The 6,000-nt window shown below is 46.2% G+C and overlaps 1 protein-coding gene across 3 annotated transcripts in view; it reads right to left on the minus strand.

Annotated features, from left to right (window-relative positions):
- The window catches only part of BTBD9 (BTB domain containing 9), a 410,047-nt gene extending 404,335 nt beyond the window's left edge, over window positions 1–5,712 (minus strand). Inside the window, exon 1 of one of the 3 annotated variants that reach the window (XM_026482809.4) lies at window positions 5,589–5,712. The gene's annotated coding sequence lies outside the window, so the exon portion shown is untranslated. Of the gene's footprint in view, window positions 1–5,341; window positions 5,439–5,588 lie in introns of those variants that run through there. The other 2 variants (XM_044378324.3, XM_048225847.2) reach the window with 2 other exon arrangements.
- Window positions 5,713–6,000: the final 288 nt, after the last annotated feature.

Genomic DNA, 6,000 nt, shown 5'->3' on the forward strand with positions numbered 1-6,000 from the left:
AGCATCCCACTCTTGGTTTTGGCTCTGGTCATGATCTCAGGGTCCTGAGACAGAGCCCCATGTCGGGCTCCGTGCTTAGCACAGAGTCTGCTTGAGATTCTCTTTCTCTCTCTCCCTCCCTCTGGCCTGTCTGCTTGTGCTCTCTTTCTCTCTCTCAAATAAAATAAATAAATCTTCAAAATTTTTTATTTTTCTATTTTTTGCATGGCTCCTTGCATACATAAGGCTGAATGAATTTAACTTCAAGTCCCTGATGTCTGCTCATATCAATACATTCTTAAGATTATAAAATGCAGGTATCAGATCTTCCCCTGACAACATGTGTGCACACTCATTCACACATATCATACCCCCTAATTAAAGCCAAGGTTAGATGCTCAGAGCAATTAGTTCTCTGTGGCCAGCACTTTACACAGTTTCAAGCACATGGTAAATACTTAACAAACGTTGACAGAATAAATGAGAGAGAACAAGATACCAGAAAGCATGGCTAACTAGCCAGTCAAGAAACTACAACTTACCTCCTGAAATCTCTTTACAATGTGCTTGTATCTTTGCACAACTAGTGTTTGATTTTTTTATACAGCGGAACTCTCTTACAGATTCCTGTCAGAGATCAGAACTAACATTTGCTCTATATTCCAAAAGTCCTCAGTATAGGAGGCACATAAGACCTAAAGTACATCGTAAACAAGGAATAAGTCTTCATATTCAGGTTCCTCTTGAGCCACATTTCTGTGATTGTATCTCCTCCTGCTCCTTTCCTCTGACCATCCTACCGTAAACTTCCAAAGTACAGGGAGTATATTATTTGCTTATCTTATAAACCTGCGAAGTGCCTAATACAAGACACAGACTGTAATCTTGACACGTGTTATTGACAATTATTTTGCAAACTGGACTCTGACATTAAAATAAAAGCAGGGGGTTAGGACATCTAACACGAAGTCATACCACCTAGCTAATGCATCAGCTATTTGAATTAAAATTTTCTGTAGTTAGTGTGTGTGTGTGTGTGTGTGTGTGTGTGTGTGTGTGTGTAAAATTAGAAACAGTATCTTCTCTATGACTCAGCGGAGATATAAAAGGATGAATGAAATCTGCATGCGAAGTATGTGCAATCACGCACAAGGACAGTATTAAGGGGCTTCCAAGGTTCATTCGAGCAATGCTATGCCAAATTCTGGAGAAGACAGAAATAAGAATGTGATGAGGTCTATGAAACTGGAAAGAACACTGGTGAATCTACAGAGTTTTCAGGCTGCTACCTCCCTAACCTTCTCTGAACTCTCTCCTGGTTCTCCATTCACCTCTACTCTTTGTTAGTCTCAATGCTGGTTTCTCTTCTTTCATCAGGCCTTTAAGTCAGCAGTTCTCAAAGTGTGGTCTTGAGAACACCAGCATCAGCATCATCTGAGAGCTTGTTCAAATGCAAATTCTCAACCCCACTCAGACCTACTCAATCAGAAACTATGGGCGTGGGGTCCACCAATCTGTGTTTCATCAAGGCCTCAGGTATTTCTGATGCATGCTCAAGTCTGAGAAGTTCGATCTAAGTGTTGATGTCCAAAAGTTCCATTCCTTGTCCTTTCTAGTTTTCATTTTCCAATTTTTGGGTAGTTTTATCTTCTTCTACTACCTCTACAACACTAATTATAACTACCACTACTAATACCAACAGCTATCATTTATAAAGTATTTATAGGGGCGCCTGGGTGGCACAGCGGTTAAGCGCCTGCCTTAGGCTCAGGGCGTGATCCCCGCATTATGGGATCGAGCCCCACATCAGGCTCCTCCGCTGTGAGCCTGCTTCTTCCTCTCCCACTCCCCCTGCTTGTGTTCCCTCTCTCGCTGGCTGTCTCTATCTCTGTCAAATAATAAAATAAAATCTTTAAAAAAAAAAAAAAAAGCATTTATAAGCTAGGCACTGTGCTAATCATTATGCACATACTATCTTCTTTAATCTCCCCAGTAATTCTCTAAGGTATTATTAACCCCACTTTTTGGAAGAAATTTAGGCTTAGAGATGTTAAATAATTTGCCCAAGGTCGCCCAACCCAACCAATAAGTGAAATAGCACTGACCTCAGGTTTTCCGGACGCCAAAGTCCACAGTGTTAGCTACCATACTTACTCCTAGAATAGTACTATTTCCATAGCCTTGGAGATTGTCCAAATTATTCCTAAACTGTCTCATCAACTCTGGAGTAGAATTTCCAATCACCTACTCGTTCTCTATACTCTACACAGGGACCTGATAATTAACATGCCATCATTTCTTCTCTCCATTGCATATCTGTTCTTCCTCCTGTGGTTTCTAATTTAATGTCATCATAATCACCAGTTACTCAAGCCAGACACATCTTTGACTTCTCACTCTGTCACCTCTAGCTGGTCATAACACTTAGAGATTTTAACATCTAAAACACCTCTACAGTCCACCCATTCCCACCCTCCCTCTTCAGGCTCCCAGCATCTCTCATCTACATCCTAACTGATCTCCCTGCCTCTCCACGCTAATGCAATTCTGCACAGGAACTGCCAGCTAACTTTCTGATCTGATTAGTCCACCTTCCAAGGCTCTCCATCACCAACATGGGGGTGGCACTGAAGGGAGGAAAGTCTAGTCTTCTTAGAATGGAAGAACCCCTCGTAATTTGGCTCCAACTATACGTTTCCTGTCTCATCAAGAAACAGCTCAAGGTTTTCCAAAAACCCTATTAATTTTAATCTCTGGCAGCTTTATTTATGCTCTCCCCTCAGCTTGGAACACATGTTTCCCTTGTACATGTGCAAAATTCTACTTAATCTGCAGGGCTAAGTTCTGTCTTCTCTTTAAAGCTTTCCCTGATTCTATCAATCTTTCCCCAGCCAAAGTCATCAACGCCCTCAGCATTTTACTTATTCCAAAGTGATTAACTCTTGTAACACACCACATTTAGGGGTTCATCTAGTCTGATGAACACTTAGTATCTCGGGGGGTATACCATGTCTTGTTTGTGTTCCCAGCACCCACCACAGTATCTAGCCATAGCCTGCACCCAATAAATATTTGCTGAGCTGTTAAATAATGCAACACTTGGTGTTGCAACTTTACACGAGGTAGGTTAGCAATTCAACTGCAGGTTTACGCACCACTCAAAAGCATTTCCACATAACAACAAAAGATATTATAAAGACCAAAGGTTCAATATTCGGCAGCAACATTTTTAATTTTCTCAAATCTTTTTGTCAATATTTTTTAGTATCCTTCTTCAAACAGACTCAGCAAACCTTATTTGTATATTTTACAGGATCAGCCATAACTACAACCCCCACAGACCACTGTAAGAGATAATCCCAAGCAAAACTGTGTCACCGAGAGCGGCTGGATAATTGCTTTGGGTACATCATTTCAGATTTCCAATGGAAAGGCCCAAGCACATCAGGCAGATTTTAGAAATGGGGACATGCACTGCTGACTGAATATATAAGACACACTCACATTAGTGAGGCATTTATTCAAATTAGTAACTGAAATCAGAAGTATAACAACCTGATCCTGGTTCAACCATAACATCCCTTAATTTTAAGTAAGGATAACAAGTATTCTTGTCTAAGACTCTATTTTAACACAGCTCCCATCCCACCCAACAAGCAGGTCCTATCCCGTTATCAGTGGGATGCTGATAAGCCTACCTCAGTCTTAACACTTTCCCTTCCCAACCTGCTAAACCTTATCTCCCCAGTATCTCCCTACCAGAGATCTCCTACCCCATTCACCGGACATGACATGAAGGTCTCCTCAATATATCCCCCATCGAGCACACTCACACGATTTCCTCAACATGTGATTTCTTATCTCTTCTCTAATTCAAATTTTATAGCTCTTTCAAAGACCGGATCAAATCGTACCTCTTCCAAAGAGTTCACTAACTCAGCCCACCACAGGTCTTCGCTTTTCTGAATGTCTACAGACTTCAAGTACGGCACCTCCCATAGCACTCGTTCACATACTGCCTCATTTGGTTTCATGATGATTGGACATACATATGCTTTGTTTTCCCAGCCAAACTGTTTGCTCTTAAAAAAAAGCCAGGTCTTCTATGTCATTTGTATCTTCAACGCTCCTCCCACATGTAACATGATATAGGGCAGGGGGGCACATGTATGAAATACTTGGACTAAGTTAAACGTTTGCTGTGCATTAATAAACACTCAGACACAGTGCGATGTATAACAAATACCTCTTGTGTGCCTAATCTGCTGCAAACACTTTTGTAGATGCTTAAGAGATGGCCACGAATAAAAATGACGTGATACCTGTCCTAAAAGCCGGTACAGTCCAGAGAGCAAGAGACATTGAATTTCCAGTACTCTAAGTGCTACAGAGCAAGGTTATTATTGGTTCCAAGATATAAGCACCTCAGGCAGCATACTTTACGGATCCTCAGTTATGAAACTGAACCACAAAATGTTAGAGCTGAATGAAAACTCACAAGTTATTTTCTTCAATTTTCTTGCACAAATCACGATTACATTTCAGGACAGTCTCTGTACCAGTTCTAGGCATTGCCTTATTCAAAAGTCAGGAAATACTGACTTCCTCCCTACCTCCAATACTCATTCCTCCCAAGAATGGTAGCTACAACCGCCACACATTGACTCATGAGAGGCTCCAGCGTACTGAGCACCGGGCTGATAATTTGCTGCACCTTACACTCAGGCTTGTCCAACCACCACCTACCCCGCACGAATCTATTTTCTGCGTAGTAACTAGTAAGTTTGTACTACTTTTAAGGAAAACAAAAAAAGTGCCTCCCTCCTTCCTTGGCCCTCATTATGACAGAAACACAACAGGGTTCTGAAAATAAAACAGCTGATTTGAGTCTATGAGGAAGTGAGAACTTAGGATGGATATCCGCCCCCCGCCCCGCCTCAAAATCCTTAGCAACAATGTGACAGAATGCCTAGGGCAAAGTTGCATGCGTGCATTTGGCACGTGCACATACATGTGAAGTTGGAAACTCGAGGCAACAGGTTGGCAGCCCCTATCAGTACTGACAGATCGCCTTCCCCGGGTCGTGGGTGTGTCTGACGCCGCACGCCGGCACTGATTCACAACTCTCTCCATAACAACCGGCTCCTCCTTGGAGCCCAGCCAGGGCAGGGGCGAGGAAGGCCCCGGCAGTGCCAAACTTTCCGAACCCCAACCCCGCGTCCCCAGTTCCGCCTGCTCTCGGTCTCGGTCAGCCTTGTCTCAGGCAAGCTGCGAGACTGCTCTGGGAACCCGGGCTTCTCCAGATTCCGACTCCTCTGTTTGGGAGCCTGGCAAAGCCACCCTGACGCCCCCAGACACCTACTTCCCACTACACCTTCCGGGACCACACAGTCTCCACCGGCCCCTCTTCGCCGCTTCCCGGAGCGCCCGCGCCCAGGAACTGACCCTCGCCAGCCCCCGTCCCCACTCCTTCCCCGCCCCCGGAAAAAGCGGCAGAGGGGCGTGGAGCGGCGCGCGCGGGTACGGTGGGGGCGCGCGTTCCCGCGCCCCGGGCCCGCGCAGCAGGTGCGTCCAGGCCCCACCTCCCCCGCGAGGCCCCGGCTACTCACCCCAACGATGTTCCTCTGCGACCTAGCCGCCCTTACGGACGCCTCTTCCGCCTGCTCCGCACGCCCCTCGTAGCCACCGCCCCCTCGGCCGCTGCCGTCGCCGCCGTCCTCGCCGCCGCCGCCGCCGCCGCCGCGGCGCGCGTCCGCCCTCACGTACACCGCCGTGGCCGCGCACGCGCCTCTGCGCGCTGGCGTCACTTAGCAACCGATTGGCGTCGGGGAGGCGGGATCTGAGGGCTTAGGGCCGGAGGTCACTCCTGCCAGGTTTTGCGGCGGTTCCCCACCCGCCCGACCCGTCGCCCTCCTGAACTAGGGGCCCCAGGGTGTGGCTGCCCTGCCAACACCTGGCTCCGGTTAAGTCACGTCACCATACGTCACTGTATGGCGTCACCGATTGCGTCACTGCAGATGG

The sequence above is a fragment of the Ursus arctos genome, unplaced genomic scaffold (genome assembly GCF_023065955.2).
Source record: "Ursus arctos isolate Adak ecotype North America unplaced genomic scaffold, UrsArc2.0 scaffold_31, whole genome shotgun sequence".
Classification (NCBI taxonomy): Eukaryota; Metazoa; Chordata; class Mammalia; order Carnivora; family Ursidae; genus Ursus; species Ursus arctos.